The sequence below is a fragment of the Argiope bruennichi genome, chromosome 6, assembly GCF_947563725.1.
Source record: "Argiope bruennichi chromosome 6, qqArgBrue1.1, whole genome shotgun sequence".
NCBI classification, from domain to species: Eukaryota; Metazoa; Arthropoda; class Arachnida; order Araneae; family Araneidae; genus Argiope; species Argiope bruennichi.
The window spans coordinates 53,635,752-53,655,511 of NC_079156.1; positions in this window are offsets into that span (position 1 = coordinate 53,635,752).

A 19,760-nucleotide genomic window follows, 5' to 3' on the forward strand; every position below is an offset into this window, starting at 1 on the left:
AGTCTTTTTGTAGAGTTAATTTTCCTACAAGTTCTCTCTAGGCGTTTCAAAGCTTTACTATTAATTTGATGCTTGTGTATTCGAAAAGCAAAGTGCAAAACTATATAGAATCCCAAAATTAAAAATACATATAAAAAGTTTATAAAGAACTCGTATTGCGAATAGTGAAAGAAAAAAATTTCACTTTTCCAACGGGAATAACTATTATATCAAATAAATATTTTTAAGAAATATATTTATTGAATTAAATATTTATTTAATTGAAGATAATAAAAAAAATCTATTTGAACTAATTGACATTTGATTTAAAAAATAAAAATACAAAAGCCAATTTTCTTTCCTAATTTTTGATTTAATTAACTTCATAATACTTATTAAATAGTTATTTATTTAGTTAGTTATTATTGAAATTCTGCTGCCAGTTTTAATTATTATTCCTATTTTCCAATTCACTCTTTAAAAACAATTAATTTTTAGCATCGTTATTTACAGAAATACTTTCGATGAATGAATAATTAAAATATTTTTTAAAAATATTAAACTAATCCGATTGAGTTTTAGAAATGAACTATCATTACTAAACAAATCACGTGACTAAAATGACAGTTGTGTAAAGAATAACAGTAAATTAAGTTTCATTCGTTTTAGTGTGCAAATTTTATTACTCTAGAGAAAAATAAAGACAAAAAAATTTTTAAGTAATGCACTCTCCAAAAAATTTTGAAGCATATTTTATATAAATACAAAAAAAAAAATGATAATAACAGCTGGTATTTTGAAAACTTCCAGCACCTGTAATCATATCATTTACACGTTCTGAAAAATTCCATCAGACTTTCTCTTCGAAACTTCTAAATCCCAGAAAATCATTGCGAATTCATGCCCCGGGAAGAGAGAGGGTGTGGAAAAGGGTTACAGTGGTGGGGGGAGGGGACATTTAATCAAAAGAAAACACGGCTGCAAAGAATAACTGCTGCTGCACCCATCTGCGTTCTTTTTAGTCCATCGATTGAAAATCCCATTCATTATATAAACCTGAGGCTCAATGCAAGCTGAGTTCCCAAATTTAAATCGTTTGCTCCTGGCTCGACACCTGCACTTCATTGATTATTCGAGACGCCCACCATTTTTCTTCACCCCCTGTTTGGCTGACGGATGCTCGAGTAGAATTTTGGTTCCCCTCTTTTTTTCTCTTTTTAAAGAATTTTTTTTATTTAAGCTCATCCGTTTTTCAGACTAGGTTAAGGTGTTTTGTTATTACAGCGCCATCTGGCATCTTGCGGAAATCTCGTTTTGATCGTTTCGGACTGTTTATTTATAAAGTAAAAAATAATGATTTCCTGAGAAATGTTTTCTTTATTCTAAAGTAAGTAATTTTCTAAAAACGAAGCGTCTGTATGTTGAAAAAATAAATTTCTAAAGATAAGTGAATGGAAATTTACGAATCATATTTTTTTTTCGGAATTCTTTGAGATATAAGCTGTTTTCTCCAATGTACAAGATAAATATTCATGAAGATGTAATTCATACCAACCATTATACGTCAAATGCATTCATACTAAAAGATTTTAGTTAAAACAGATAATTTTAATACTTTCGTGCACATCATAATGATAACAAAAGCAAAATATTATTTTTAATACGAAAATTAGAACCAAGAAAAATATTAATCCTAAATTATCATTTCATAAATTTCGTGTTTGAAAGGGATAAAAAGATTAGCTAAAAATTTAAATATTAATAATAATGCAATTTATAAGTTCTGATTTAGTTTTCTAAAATCAGTGACAGAATTTGCTATAACTTTTTGCAAACGATTATTATAATTATTGTTATTACGATTATTATAATCGTCGAAAAAAAATCGATTGCGAGATTTTGACGATTATATACGCATCGCTCGCTGTACGGGTTATACCGCTCCGGACAAAAAAATAAATTACCGCTCCTTAAAACATATACTTTAAAAAATTTATTATATTTTTTTATTATAAATAAAAGTCATGCCATCTAAATTTACTATGAAGCCAAAGGGAAATGTCTTTAGCCAATTTTCTCGTAGAAAGTATATAATTTTTTTATTTACATAATTATAAAATTGTTTGAGAATTCTTTTTTTAGAATAGAACGCATAATTTTATTTAACATGGATTCCAGTGGGGAAAAAAAATTTCGCTTAACGACTGTTTAGCATTGCAGGTAAGATTCGAGAACCAATTATGCACCTTAGCGAAATTCCGCAGAATAAATAATTCTTGGCCTATCGAATAAATTGAAATTCAAATAAATAAATTTTTGGATTCCTTTATGATAAAATAATATATACATATTAACAAGAATAATGCCATTATATAACGAAACCGCCTTTCCCAAACAAAGGCTTCCATGGGGGACACATCGTGAGGATGCGAAACTTCCAATATGGTGGTTGGTTCTCGCCATCCTGTAGGGTACGCGAAAGGTGGGGGTCTGGTTTATTACATCGATGACGGGATGTACTTCCTTAGGAAAGAGTTGTACTGTAGCTAATGATGGCCCTTTGGACTCGAACGCAGTTTCCGCCAGCTACCGAGCTGTCCGGTCATTCTTTTCTGTAGACCTTCCGGCAAGCGGAGTAGTCAATTTATGATTTCACAATCAGAGGTAAAAAATAAATCTATACGTAATGTTTTTTCTTATTCCTGTTCAAATAAGTTTAATTAATGCCTTGTATGCGTGCCATTCTATGCAGTGTTCGTTTTAGAAACTCTGTGTTAATTTATTAGTAAAATAAATTATTAATTTATATATTTTTTTCGAAATTATGTAAATTTATTTTATATATGTAAGTTTATACTGTGAATTCATATTGTTTATAATATTAATATTTAAATTAGTAAAAAAAATTATTTATTAAAAATATTCGCTTAAAATTGAAAATTCTTAATTATCGAGTAGTACATTTAAACTTATTCCTCCTCATCCTTTCCATACGTATATAACTCTCTTAAAATAGCTCGTAGACCATGATAGAAATTTAGACTGCAGTGAATGTCTTAAAAAAATCACCTCTCAATTTTCCAGATCTCTGGAATCTTTAAATATTGTGACATACCTATGTCACAAAATATGATGCTGAGATATTTCATTCTCCCGTGAAACGTATATAATACATAAGTATAGCAGTTTTGATTATTAAATTAAAAATACCGTTCTTTTATGTTTATTTTCTTAGAATATTCTACTAAATATTTAGAACTTAGACAAAAATAGTATAAATAGGAACAATAGTTTTAGTTAAAGAAAAATAATAAATAAATTTCGATTAATTCGATACTTAATATATCAATATTTCCCTCACACAAACAGCCAAAATGTCAACCCCGATAAATGTCCGGAGGGTCTGCCCCTGGAGCGGGAAATGCTCCATACTTTAGTCCAAATCGGAATACATTTCATACCGAATCATACTTCATTCATTCTAATCATACCCTGAGTCCGAAAAATACATTTTTTTTTATTTATGTTTGTCTGTCGCCTTCTTTGTAAAAAAGTTTTAAGTTTGATGAATGAAATTTGGTATAAATTTATATGTATCTTTCAAATTTTGCAAGAAATACATTCACTGAAAATATATCTGTCTCTCCTAGAGCATGTAAACAACATAACACCAAAATGTATAGTGATAAAAAGTAAATTTGGTACATAGGTTTAACATCAAAAATATAGATGCATATGAAATTTTGAAAAAAAATCCAACAACCGTTTACTGCTTGCTGATACATATTTTACATGCATAATTTTAATGTATTTATTTATTTAATAATTTAAAAACCTAATAACACAGAAAAATGAAATTCCGTTCAAAGTTTAGCACTCAAAGTGTAGATACATTTCTGTCCAAAGATGAAAGTTGACTGTTAGTTGATCTGTACTTTTGCGTGCATTTAAACACATTAACTCAAAAGATAAATGTCTTAAATAAATGAAATTTAACATGTGATTTTGGGATTATAATTACAGTTCTATTTCAATCGATTAAAAAAAGGCATCTAAAATACATATTCGGTCTTTCGGTATTATAATACAATAGGATATTGATAGCGGGATTCTTATTAACAAGGTCGCTTAGATAAATTTACGAAAAAATGATTTCTCATTAAAAATCATGTCGTTTCATCAAATCGAAAAAGAAAATAATGTTATTACATTGGAAAGTAAGATCTGTTATATTATAATACTTTAACTAATTACATAATTTATCTAAACAGAAATAATTTAAACGAATTCAGTATGCAAAATGAAATAATTTGAACAAAAAATGTATTTTTTCACACTTTCTAGAGTTTTGTATACTTAATTTATGATTAAACTTCATTTTTAATTTAGAACCGATTATGTGTGGTTTAGGTTTAGCAAAATGTAGCTTTAAAGCTGTTTTTTGACAAAATAAAAAAGTTCAATCACAAAGTCACTTAAGTACAGCATTAGTAAAAAAAAATATAAAACATTAGGACATTTTGAATATTTAACTAAATGCTACTTTTTTGTTCATTTTTGGTTTGATTATTTAATCATACATTTATCTGGTTTATAGACAAAAATTTCATAGAAAAATTTATTAGTACGCAGATATGTTTTAATTTTTATATAAACATGTTTTTATAAGGAGGTTATGTTAGATAAATCTTAAATCTCGCTTAATAATTTCTGGAAGATTCACAAAGTCCTCCATGTCGAGAGTAATACCCCTGGGGGTACTGGATCAGGGGTGATCGTTCTCTGATTCAGGTCTAAATTACGATATGTGGATGAATGAACGAAATGCGTGTATGAAATCCGCCCAGTAAAAAGGTTTGTGACGTGTGTGTAGCTAAGTCGTTCTCTTGGCCCTAGATGGCGCTACTATAAAAACAAGAGACTCTCCCCCACCGGCTTAAAATCGCTGTCTTCGTAACAGCGGGCTTGTCTATGGTAAGTGCCATAAGAAACAACAATATTAATATTGTTATTTTTTAGAAATTCCAGAACTTCTTTGATACTATTAATTATAAGGTTATCCTCATTTTTAAATCTTATTCAGGATAATTTTCTAATATTTAAAGAAAAGTTTTACCATATAGTAATTATAGCTACCAGTGATACAAGTCACATCTAAATTTAAAGGGTTTTTTTAAAAAATGGAATTTGACTGTTGGGGACAAATACGGATAATTATGGTTATAAAGGATACCTAAAAATTGCTTTAATTTCTGGTTGATTGTTTCAAATTAAAGAAATCATTAAAATAATTTCTACCTACGTAAATTATAATAATAATAGTTTACTTCACTGGGTAAAATAAGAGAAAAAATAGTTACAAATTTTTCAACTTTTGGCTTGGATTACCTGAAATTGAAAACCGGAAAGCTTTCGACAGATTTATACGCACGTCAGCCGCCAAGCGCGCGGGGAGTCTTCGGCCGGTGCGGTTCGGGCTCGCAGCCTAGGGGACACGAATCCAACGCTCTACCAACCAGGCCATGCCGGCCCCCTATATGTTAATAAACATGATTATCATGATTTTGAAAATTTGTACACAAATCTACCTCATTTGAAATTATTGGACGTCAGTATTTTTATTTATAAAGAATATTTAGATAGAGATTTTATTACAAAAAACTGGCTTTAATTAAATAAATTTAATATCACCGAAAATTATGTTTTTAATGGGATTTATTTTTATAAACAAGTGAAGCGAATTCCAATGGGAACAGCTTTTACCAAGTGCTTTAACTAATATTTTTCTGCATTACAATGTGAAATTGATAAAGGATTAGGGATATATTGATAATTTACTTTTGATAAACATAGATAATGCTAATAATGTTATTTATTGTTATCCAAAAGAATTAAGATTAACTAAAACTAACGAAAAAAATCGACGCAAAGCTACCTATTTGGATTTAAAAATAGAAATTTCTATTGGAAAAACTCTGGTGGGTATTTCTGATAAAAAGGATGAATTTAACTTCAGAGTAATTAAATTTAGTAATTACCATTCTAATTTAAACTCTAAAGTTTTCAAAATTTTTATTTTCTTACAATGTAACAAGATTAAAACAAATTGTAACAAAAAATATTTCTTATATTGAAGCAACAAACAATCTCTTTAAAAACTTAACTTTTGATGATTATCGCAAAAGCTATTGCAATATACAAGTTTTTATAACAGAAGGCTTATCTAGTTTCTAACCTAATATTTTCACAACTAAAAATATGCTTTCTAGTTTTTCTTTTTTTCAACTCAATAGATGGCGCTGAGATTGTTTAATTTATTTCATTTGATAACGAATCGTTGTAGGCGTTTTCAGCTTTGAGCGCGGGAAAGTTGAATTTAGTTTGATATAATTGTTTGCAGGGGTAAGTTTAATTTTCTTTATAAAATCCTTTGGATTGGTTTTCCTGTCAATTAGTATGTTCTTTGCTTTTATATTTTATTGATGTTTTTTGGTTTGATAATGGTCTTGTAATGGTTTTGCTGAGGTCTTGCTTAGATCTCAATTTTGGAATAATATTTTGCTCATTATTATTATTGTGTTTCACTGTCATTGCTTTATTGATATTAATTCGTGTCTTCAAAAACCTCAATTTCTTGGGATTTTCGGGTCACGAAGGGTCAATACCTAGACGAAAGTCAGACCCATCACAGACAAAAATCCCTAGTTTGAATGTCTGTCTGAGGGTGATCCTTGATAAATAACTCCAGATTCTTATTTTCTTCGTTTTCATTCCATTTAATTATTTTTGCGTTTAAACAAAATTTATCTATTTATTTCTAATTTGAATTTTTTAATTTGAAATGCTTTATAAAAATGGAATATAATGAGTTTATTCCCTATAATTTTTAAAATGGGTTGAATTGTACTTTGGTGTGCCCCCGAGTTTTTCGCCAATATGGTAACCCAACGAAACGATCTTCTAAAAACTCTAATGTTGTTTTGTTTACTACTTTTTACAATGGTTGAGTTGAACATGAACTACAACTATTTTATGAAAGCTGTTAAATTAAAAATAATTAAAAAAATATCGAGTGAAGATTTTAATTTAGTTTGGTAATATGACTAAAAGTTTTTTTATTGCTAATAAGACACTGTAATATTATTTTATTGTGAATACGAACCGAAAATATTTATTCTTTTGCAATTCTTAGCTGTCGCTATGCGCTTTACGAATCGTCTGAATGATTAATTTCAAATTCTGCAATGAAATTCCTTGCAATTTTCGTAATTATTTTTCTGATCTGATGTTTTCCTTGATACATCACTATGTGACTAATTGTTCAAGAGCGGATGTCTGGTGAATGGATGGCAGGAAATATTTTGAACCTGCGAAATGGATGAAGAGTGAGTGGAATATATTTTTTTACGAGTTGATGAAGTTGGAGAAAGGTTGCTTGTTTGGAATTTTGTATGGAAGATGGTTTAATTGCTTCTTCCGTCGTTCTTTTTGTTTATGTACTGTATCTGTTATCCACACAGTCCTTATGTTCAATGTACTAGCGAAGCTACTAGAATCCCTTTCCCGGTGCTAGCGAAGCCGTAGGGATGTTTTTTTTTTAAGTTAAAAAATTCTGCCCGGTGCCTTCTTCAGATGCCGAAGGCAACGCATGCTCTAAGTTTTTTCACAACTCAACAGACTGCCGCAGCCGGTTTGCAAAAGTTCTTTATTTCAAAATTGTAAAGATAAGCAGAGATAATGACCTAAAAGTTTAAAAAAAAAGTTTATCAGTAAATATCATAGTTTTGATGCAGAAAGTTGTAAACGTAACTGTTTTGTAGAATTGTTTATTTGGTCCGTCATCTTTATTTGCGACTTGGAATTTTTGGCGTAGCAATAGGCACACTAAAGTATGATTTTACCTTGAAATTTAATCGGAATATAATGATTTTTTTCCCTATAATTTTTGAAATATAATCCCCTTTTTAACCATTTTATTGCTTCATATAACACGTATTTGTATAACTTGGCATTCTTTGCTAATTAATAGCCTTGGTTCAAAACATTTGCACTTTCATCCTTACATATACACTATAGTTTTTAAACGCATTTTTGATTATCCATGTATTTTTTTTTCATTTTGTTCGAAATTTAATTAAAAGGGAATATTTAGTACATAAAAAAATGGAAGCATCAATTTTGTATAATTGCTCACAAATTCAAACGCATTCAAGTTGAAATATTCTTTATTTTGAATGTTTTCAAATTTTTACCATAATACTTGAAGTAGTTTCAAATTTCTCGATTAGAATTTACTTGCATATTAATCCACAAAAAAGCAAACATATTCTTTTTATAAATACACTACATTTTACAAATGTAAAATATACACTGTTAACGTGAGATACTTTTGGAAAATTAAAAAATCCACCACAGAAAAAATTTGAAAAATATTTATTTACAACACGAGCACTGATAACTTGTTTAAATGAGATGAATAACGTTCTCACGCTCGTTTGCTGTTAAGAAAAACCACCAACAGGAAACTGCTTACTGTGACTCAACAAATTTGTTTATTTGGCGAAGAGAAAAAAAAATCATTTGAGAGAAAAAAATCGGAAGACAGCAGAAGAACAGCTGGCGCTGAAGGAAGAGTGGGTATGGCCGCCACCTTGAACCGTCACTCACGTACGACATGTTCAAAAATAGATCCCTAAAATTTCTGCTCAAATGTGAAAGAGTAAAAAAGGCATAAGAAGAATAAATAATATTTATGGCTAAAACGCATTAAGTAACATTTTGTCATGAAAAGGTTTTTAAGAAAAAAATTTAACATCGTAATATGTGTTTACACGAACAAAGTATTCTTTTGTGGCAATAATATGATTAAACAATTAACGATTGACTAATTCTTCTACTGTTTATTTTTAGAGTTTACATTCGCCAATTTTTCATTCAATTGAATTAACATTTTGCATTAAACAAACAGCAAATGCAGAATGGAGACACATTTAATTCTTTAGATCATGTATCCTCATCAAAATTAAAATTATAATACAGGGTGTTCATTAATTATTGTCGGGGTTTCCGTACCTCATAACTTTCGAATAAAAAATATTACGCAAAAACCGGTTACGTATTCGTAAATTACAACTCAAAGAATTTTATTAATGATATTAAAGTGTAAAGCTTGGGCAATTTGCACTTTGTAGGTATTCAGCTGAAGGCGATTCTTTGAGTTGTACTTTACGAATACATAATTCTTTGAGTTGTACTTTACGAATACATAATTCTTTGAGTTGTAATTTACGTATTCATAATTCTTGGAGTTTTAATTTACGAATATATAATTCTTTGAGTTGTAATTTACGTATTCATAATTCTTTGAGTTGTAATTTACGTATTCACAATTTTTTGAGTTGTAATTTACGAATACATGATCGCCTTCAACTGAATGCCTACAAAGTGCAAATTGTGCAAGCTTTACACTTTAATATCATTAATAAAATTCTTTGAGTTGTAATTTACGAATACGTAATCGGTTTTTGCGCAGTATTTTTTATTCGAAAGTTATGAGGTACGGAAACCCCGACAATAATTAATGAACACCCTGTATAAGAGCTATCTTTAGAGACAAGTCCATAAGCCGGAATCAATGGTTGTTAAAAATTCCAATTGAATATTTAAGGTAATGTGTCTTACTGATTTCCTCCGTAAAATATTTTTAAATTTCAGGTTTTGATAGACATGTAATTCAGACTTTTATAGAAGTCTTTTACCTGTTCATTGTACTGCGCATTTTCATCATTTTCTGTATGTGCCATTATGCATCCATTTACATTGCGAGAAATAATAGCAGTGTTTAATTGAATTTGCTTGACTCTGAAGATTACTCTTAACTTTTGTTCCAGAAAATTACTAATAGCATGTCTTATTATGAATCTTACTAAATCTTTTGAATCTTACGAAAAAATAGGTCAATTTTTCACATCTCGATCATTTACTATGGGAAAAAGTTAGGATAAAATATGAAAATAATTTGAATTTTTAGTTCAACAATGAAATATATTTTTGTAAAATGCGTTTAAAATATTTTTTATTTAATTAAAAACTAAAAAAATTATATAGCAAAAAATGATATCTATGACAAGATATTTTTAAAAATTTTAATGTGAAGTAAAAATTATTTTTGTTGCAACATTTTTGAATGTTAGGATGGAAAAAAAATTCACTGAATTTTTTATTAGTTAAAATTTTAAAAAAAATTCGAAGTGCGCGTTCCCATCTTCCGAAGTATATCTGTGCCAAATTTAGTAGCAAGTTTAATGGTCTGTGTTGAGATTTGCAGAAACAAACTGTTTCCCCTTCTCCTAATTAAGCTTTTAAAAAATAAAAATGATCAGACATTTAAATTGAGAGCAACTTTGTTCTATCCTTTTATTTTGACTCTGACTTTTACATGTTGCCACTTTCAAAAAGTGAAAGTACTACAAGAAAGTAAGACAATGTTTCGTTCCTGGTTTTACCAGTTCAATCTCTTTTAACAATCTTCCCACCTTTTGATTAATGACACATAAATTAATCAAAACACTAATGAAACAATTATGAAGCTAAATAAAGCTAAATAGTTTAAAGTTTTTATACTAAGAATTGAATTTTTAAGTTACTGAATTAGAGTTCAAGTAATAAATCTGGATGGAAGTTTAATTTGTCTTCCAGATCTAGTCACGATAGTTCTAAACTTCTGGGACAACTCTGGAACAAAATTGTTCAGCGGTGATTCTGAAATTATATTTTCCTTTTCAAGTGTTTCAGTTTCATTTTTCTCATCTGACTTCATAGATGAAGGTATTTCGAGAAGGAATATTTTCTTTATTGGTCGAACTAATTCTCCGGAAGCGGTTTTGACTCGAACAACACGAACATTGCCGTCTTTTCCTGGATATATCTCAGTCACTTTGGCTAGAGGCCATAGCACTTTGCGCTTGTTGTCACACTCGACGAGAACTATATCCCCAATTTTTATCTGTCTAGAAATTAACATTGTTGATGGACGTTGAACCAATAAGCTGAGATATTCCAACCTAAATCTTTCACAGGAGGATTGTTAAAAGAGATTGAACTGGTAAAACCAGGAACGAAACATTGTCTTACTTTCTTGTAGTACTTTCACTTTTTGAAAGTGGCAACATGTAAAAAATCAGAGTCAAAATAAAAGGATAGAACAAAGTTGCTCTCAATTTAAATGTCTGATCATTTTTGCTTTTTAAAAAGCTTAATTAGGAGAAGGGGAAACAGTTTGTTTCTGCAAATCTCAACAGTCTGTCCGGTTGAACGCCAACAACCTCTTTATTAATAGTAAAGATAAGGTACCCAATTCCGAGTAAAATGTTTATGTAATTTGTTGATTTCAGGAACAGTTCCTCATGCTTTAGAGTGTTGGCAAGAAAATAAAAGGAATTGGAAAATGCTGAAATAGAATATTTACACAGTAGAAAAGCATTTCTCTGGTGAGAAAGAAAAACGGAGAAATGGTGCAGTCTATTATTCTGAAGAAACTCCACCGTAAACATGTTTTGGGCTGTAATTTAAGGTATTCATTTTTTAATTAAAAAAGAATTCATTATATTTTTTAAATGAAATAATTTAAATTTTAGTATTTCTCTATAAATTTTTAAATATAAATTTCTTAGCAACATTATTTCATTTGAATTATTTTAAAATTTGATACACTGCGCTTTCTCAATTTTCTTGTTTTCCTTCGAACAAAAAATTCGTACACATTTTAATTGGAAAGTTACATTTCCATTTATCATGAGGAATTAACCCTCTAGCAACTTATCCCGCGATTTCAGTGGGTTAGCAATCGGTCCATTTTTTGCATACCGCATTTTTCACTATTTGGTGGGTTTTTTTTTTTTTTTTTTTTACCATTACAGATTTATTTTTATGTCATATTAATATATAGTATATTAATATATAGTATCAGTTAACTTTATTCGAAAAATATTTGAACTTATTAGCAAACATCGCATCTAATTAGTGATTTTTCAAAATTAGATGCGATGTTTGCAAATAAGTTCAAACAAAATTAATCCTTTCTAGGGTCGTGGGAAGTATGCTTCCCACCAAATTTATCAATCTTTGCATGACTTTATGCAGGTTGGCATCAGTTCTGACAAATTTTTTTAGAAAGACAGAAACTTAGAGGCTTCAGTTCTTTATCTTACACAAAATGATGCTTCTTGATTTGTTACTTAATTATTAATTAACCAAATTAATTAATCAAATTAAATTTATCTAATAAACTAAATGAATCCCCTTTCTTATTCTAATTTCAAGCCTAAAAATATTTTAACATAATATGACTAGAAAAAAATGGCCCTTTAAAGGGTTAACTAATACTATATTTTAACTATTATACTATATTACGGTTAATAATGTTGCTTCTGATCTTGAATCTGATTTATTTAGAATTAGAACCCTATACTATCAAAAATAAATTTTGTACGCAAACGAAGAGCCCGTTTAAGGTGTTGCAAACAAACATTCTGTTAATTCTTTATCTCAAACTAGCCTCTTTTTGGCGACCAATTGGTTCGCGAAAATGAAGAATTACTCAGAATTTCAATTAAATATTTCAAGTAACTGTATCTTAATGGTTTCCTTAACAAAATACATTAGTATACAAAGTTTCTGCTCTGCATTAAGTAAGCGATGATTATTATATTTTAAGGGATGTGCAAACAGGACATCACCAAACCTGAAGATTTCTCCAAAGACTGTTAAATGATTGTTTTTGAAAAGTTTTCAGTAGTTTCCAGTATGTTAGCTGCATCAGTTTTCAAACGCTTTCAGTATGCTTCTCTTTTCTAGTAGATTGAAAATCTATACATGTGGTTTCCTCAAACTTTAGTTCGTTTGTTTAACGTGAGTTCCTTTTCAGCACCATGATATTGGTCAATGCTGATGATATTCAGGAATGCTAGCTGCATCAACACCATTATTTTCATAGAAAAAAATAAGTTCGTGGACATTCTTGAAAATTTATTACGGATAATTTATTACAGTAAAAAAAGAGAAATCTGGTAACTCTATAACGAAGACTTAAGATTGTTTAATTCCTTATGTTTATCCAAATCAGAGTATATTCTCTACTCATTGATGATACGCGTTTGTAAATACATTTGATTAAATTTGAACACTTTATAAATTTAGAAATTATGTTAACATTTTAATTGTGGACCAATCTTTAATTAAAAAAGTAAGTTAAAAAGGTTTAGAAAAATCAATATATCACATTTTTTTTTTTAGATTTAATTCCGCTGATTAAATGAGCCCTTTGCAGGGCAATTTTAAAACATTTTTACTTTCTCGTACATGAGAGTATTGTAATCGTCAAAAAGAAAATTCTAAAGTCAAATTTTGATACAGTTCCTTGTTTCAGACTTCCTTGGACATAAAGAATACATTTCCGGATTTATGTCTTTCTGTGAATATGATAATTCAAAAATGCTTTGAGTAGAAAAACGAAATTTGATATGGGATTCGGGCCGCGGTGGCCTGGTGGTAAGGTCTCGGCTTCGGAGCCGGAGGGTTTCAGGTTCGAGACTTGATTCCACCGAAGAACCGTCGTGTAAAGGGGTATGATGCATGTTAAATCCGTCCTGACCGAACGTCCTCCCGCTGATGTGATGTAGAGAGGGGGGTGCCATCTCAGGTGTCGTCCTCGTCATCTGATCGCGGTTCAAAATGACGAGGTCCGTCCCAAAATAGCCCTAGTGTTGCTTCAAACGGGACGTTAATATAACTAAACTAAACAAAACTAAATTGATATGGGATTCTTACACCAATTTTGTAGATTTCTTTCAATTTATGAATGAAATCTGTCCAGAGGAAATCCAGAGGTTGGCTGCTGAAAAACATGTGAACAAAATAACTAAACGTAAATAACTAGACAAATGAAATTTTACAAACAGATTCAGCATTTAATATGTAGATCCTTGTAAAATTTTGAACCATATCTGTCAAGGGGTAATGCATTCTGATGCATGTAAACGTGACATCTCAAAAACGTAGAGACTTAAAGGAAATTTGAAATGTGATCTTGTTATTAAGATTGTAGTTTTGAGTCAAATTTTAGTTTCATTCAATCGAAAATGGGTTATCAAAATGCACAATTTTGTTTCTTTACGACACTACGAAGCAAAACGCTCCATAGAGAGAGCATTGAGTGGAACCCAGAAAATAAAAATCTGAGCGCTCCATAATTTTATCTAAGGCTCTGTATTTTATCCTGGGGGGGGGTGATTACACCTTTATTAGGAAATATGCAAGAAAATTTAAGGAAAATCACTACCTTTAATTTATTTTAGAATTGTTAAGAATAATATTTTGTGTGTTCATTACACTTTTATTAGGAAGTATGCAAGAAAATTTAAGGAAAATCACTACCTTTTAATTTATTGTAGAATTGTTAAGAATAATATTTTGTATGGATATAAATTTTGCCATCGATCTGACAAAGTTAAAGCTGCAAAATGCTTTGAATATACCAACTTACCTTTTTGATTTGAACGACAGAATAAAAGAATAACTTGGGAAAAGGTTTTAACAATTTTGAAATTTCTTTTTACTTTTTCGTATACATAATATATAGAGAGTATAGTAATTGTCATAAAATTCTAACTCGAGATTGTGGAGAATCTCTACGTTTTATATCTCCCTGAGTTTGAAAAACACATTTTTGGAAAAATGCTCGTCCGCTTGTTTGTCTGTAACAAGGATAACTCAAAAAAGCTTTGAGCTAGATGGATGAAATTTTGTATATGATCTCTACACCAAATTTGTAGATTTTTATCAAATTTTGAACAAAATCCATTCACAGGCAGTCTCTCTTTCAGGATGTTCGATTATAAGTTAAAACGACAACTACAAAACGAAGGGAGCTAGATAGATAAATTTCAGTACACAGATTTAACATCCATCATGTAGTCAGGAATCAAATTTTGAACCACATCCAAGAATGGGTTGACTATCTATTGGTCTACCTTCAGAAACATGTAAACGTGATTGCTCTAAAACGCAATGATTTAAATATATTGAAATTGGTGTAGGATTTTATGATTACAAGTATAGTTTTGAGTTACATTTTAATATTAATCGGTTGAAAAAGAGTGTTTAAAACACAAATTGGATTTTCGGATAGTGTTAACCGCATACCAAAGATCAATCGCCAAAAAATTCGCCAAGGATTCTACGATAAATTCAATAAAAATGTATATTATGCCAAAGGTTGATATTTCGTAACTATTGAACATCAGTGCCATGCCAAGGTGGTTTCTAGAAAAACACTTTTATTAAAAAGTATGCAAAAAGGGCTTGGAGAGATCATCGCAGTTGGTTTCTATTTAAATACAACATTTAGCGAAATTTTGTGAATGCCATAGTTTTGAACTTAGCACCGAAAACTGTATGCGAATGCAAAACGAAAAATACAGTACTGTTTTCATTCAAGTTCATATTCAATACAATGATCTTTAAATTAACAATTAGCCTTGAAGAATTTAATCTAATAGCTGATATTTAGAAATACTTGATATTCCTGACTCGATATATTTTGCAAACAGAATCTGACAACTTTTAATGCATGTCTATAAAGAAATAAAATTTATGCATATAATTTCGTTGAAAATGTTCGCACCATATTCGGTACTTAATATTTTTGTTTAAACCAATTATTGCTGTAATTATTTTATTCTTTTCAATGCTATATTCACGTTTTTAGCCCCTTATTGTTAAATAGGAATGTAATATAACTGCTAGGGATTCAGCCGTTTGACATTGGAGTAACTGAAGTGGAATGGTGACAAATAAAAGTCTCCAAAGATTGGGTCCGGCAAAAGAAAAGGTTTAAATTAAGCACAATTTATTAAGAAGAAATAAAATGAAACACATGATGAATTATTTACAGATATGATGAAAAAAACTTGTAAATACATAGACAGTCATTACAGAACCTGAGACCACCACGATCTGACATTACAAACATAATGATACGTATTTATATCATATCTTAATTCTTATATTTGCATATTAGCTATGGTTATCGGGTTAAATAAATGTTAGATACTATACCGATTAAATAGCTATATGCTTAATGTCAAGTGAAATGATTTACCCAAACTAATGACGCACAATAGCGGGTTCAAAATACATTGTATCAGTTTAGAATAAAGTACGAAAGACATAAGAAATTTGGAATTTAGAACTTTAAAGCCGAAACTTCCTAAAACTTATTATAAAAGAATTAATAGAAAATTTTGAATGTGCAGAACCTGGTAAAACAATTTTGTATTTCGATATCGAAGTTAAGAAGATGAAAATATCATTAGCTAAAATAAAACCAAAAGCAAATTTTCGAATTTAAATGAACAAGTCTCTAAAATGATTGCCCATACAAGACAGTGTCTTCATGAAGTGTCTAATAAAGAAAAGAATATGAAGGAGACTGCCTTTATTACAATGTGAAAAAACATTGCGATCATATAACATAATACAAGGAGCAAATAGATAACGAAAGCCTTTACACGATTCCAACATGTATGTGTCATCGATAACTATGTGCTGACTTCTTCCAACAGCAAGATTTAAAAATGAGCGAGATAGAAGCATTGCGTGGCTGTCATCTGACTACTCTTCACAACTGATTAATAAGAGACACATGAAGATGATATCCAGTTACCTGAAGGACAGAAAAATATGTGTAAAATCTTGCATTTAAGATTTTTAAAAAAAACAGACATAGGGACAGCTGTTTATTAATCAATCTCTGGTGAATATCCTGAATGTGTTTCCCCAATGCAAACTAGATGATTTAATGTAGAAATAGATCTCTTAAATACTGTTGATATTGTAATTAATATCTTGCCTAAGAATTTTTAAATTAAGATTATTCAAAAATCCCAATGAATAATTATTGCTTATTTTTTAAAATTAAAAAAATAATTATTTATGCGAGTAAAATTTTTTTTAAAAAGAACTTCATCAGAGCTAGAAATTTAGGTAACAGATGAAATTTTGATTAAAGATTAGTTTTCAGAAATTTTGTTTAATGTTAATTTTTAAAATTCTAATATGATATTTGAAGTTCATATGAATTAATATCTTCTTACTTTAATCATCAGATAGAAGAAAGTTTTATGCAGATTCATAGCCCTAAAACTCATTATACATCGCTTATAAGAAATCGAACTCATAGTTCAAAAATTTCTTAAGCTTAATGGAACGAATTGGGTTATATGAAATAATTATCTTTTCTTTATATATCAGGTGAGGTTATGTTTATCACAATCGCAAAATTCATCAATGCATTTCCAATTAGAGAACGAACTCATAATTCCGTTTATTACAGAGTATTCGTAAGTACTTAAATGGAGTAAATAAAGATAAATGAAATAATCATTATTTGTATCGGGTTCTGAAAATTTTCGACAAAATTTTTTAGGCACAACTTAAAATATTTATTCTGTTTAATATTCCTAACAGGTTAAAAATTTTATGCTCCACATGAATATTTTTAACAGAGTGCCTAGCACCTTATTCACTATACAAATAGGTGAAAAAATTAATTATTAAATTTAATCCAAGTTTTCTTAAATTATTACTTAATTGCTTATTTGCAGTCGCATAAAGCAATATTAACAGACGAAAACTTTCGCATGAAAATCTTCTTTTAGATCATACATGGTTTAAAATTATCAACAACCGAAAAAAATATTGAATTTAAAAATTCTTAAAAGTTTACTGAATGGTTATTTGAAACAGGGTTTACTTATAGTTATCATTAACTAATGATTACCTTTCTTGTAGTTTTACTAAAATGAACAAAGAGACTATTATCACTCATCCCTAAACTTTTGAGGAAAAAAATTGAAATAACCCAATTCTTCTCCCCTGCCGGTCAAGGATGCATGAGGGAAAGCACGTTTTACAGAAAACTATCTGTCTTGCAGCTATGTAATAGGAAATAACGAATGCAAATGGCAACAAAATTAATAATTTTTTATATTAAAACGTATAACCAAATCCTGGATATGATATTCATAACAATATCAGTAAAATTTCAAAATGATTGTATATGATGGGTTTTAAATAACTTATAATTTCCGTCAGACAAAACCTAAAGAATTTTCATCTAGCTATCATATAGAGTTTGCCTTAGAGGAAACAGAACACTACTTACTTTCTTTGATACTATCCCCTAAGACTAAAAAGCAGAATGCATAAATATGCAGAAATTGAAAAAAAAAGAATATATTTGCTGACTAATAGAAAATTAAAATAATTTATTCAATCATAGTCCGTAAATTTTATTAGAAGTTTTATTTTCTTATGTTGAACAATCTTAGAAAGCTAATTTTTACTGACAAAATATATATGCCTGCTACAATCTTTGATATTGAGACTACAATTTTCATAAATTCTCTTTTGTTGGAATGTTAATCTTGTCGGTTTAATTTCACTGAAAATTAAATATAACATGCATAAATAAGGTACTTGCATTTTTGAAATCAATATCTAAATTGACTCAATGAAATGATTAATTTCTTACAATATATTAATTTCTCCTAATTTTCTGATATATATGAGAGACTTGAAAACTCTGACAAATTATAAGAATTGACATATTGTCATATCAATGATTTTGGGAAAAATTTAGAAATCACTAGCATATATACTTCCCATAAATATTTGACGCTATTAAGTACAGAATATAAGATTCGCAAAGAAAGTGAAAGTCCTGAACATAATATTCTTTTCGCGGAATATTATACTAAGGAAAAATTTCGTACAATGTATTTTCCTTTCAAAAATTTTGATTCAGAAAATATTTTGCATGTTAATTTCATAAAATATTACTTTAATTTTTTGTGTTTTGTAATTTCTTATATCTATACTTAGCCGGAATTAAACTTTATTTGCGTTTTTCTGCAAACTGCATAAGTTTCAAATAATTTAGACTTTTTTTTTTTTTGGAATGGAACCGAGGATTCTGGTTTGTTGACTTTAAAAGAAGGGGAGTTTTTTTTTTCTTTCTGGTACTTACCAAATAAACTTGTTATTTTCTAATTTTTGACTTTTAAAAAACTTCAATTTCTTGGGATTTTCGGATTACGAGGAGTCAATATTTGGGCGAAATCCAGACCTCTCATAGAAAATTCTCTTGTTTGAATCCTTGCTTGAAGGTGGCCTATAATAAAACTTTCAGGTCAGATTCATCATTTTTTTTTCATTTTTATTCCATTTTATTCTCGTTTTTTGCAACTTAAATTTAATATTTCATTCTAATTTGGTTAATTTCATTTTTTTAGATATAACAACATTAGCGTGTTCTGAATGCAGTATATCTTCCTTTTAAAAGCTTTTGATTTAGGAAATATGCACTTTATAAATTAGTTTCGTAAAATATTGCTTTAATTTTATTCGAGGGGTGATCCAAAAAAAGGTTTACAAGCATCAGTATTTGGAAAGTAACAATTGTGGAGGGGAATATTGTTACCCAGAGTGGAGACAGTTGGCCTAATTGTCTTATACCGGCCGTTTGAGCAGATAGTGTTAGTACTGAGATCTGAAGCAGCGACAGTAACGACAAGATGTCTAGAGAAGTGGTATCGCACAGAGGTGAGAGCCGTGATATAATTTCTGTGAGCCAAGAATGTGTCCCCATCAGACATTCATAGACAAATCATTGAAGTTGGGCGAAGCAATCTGTAGACAACAGGTGGCGAAATGGTGTCGTT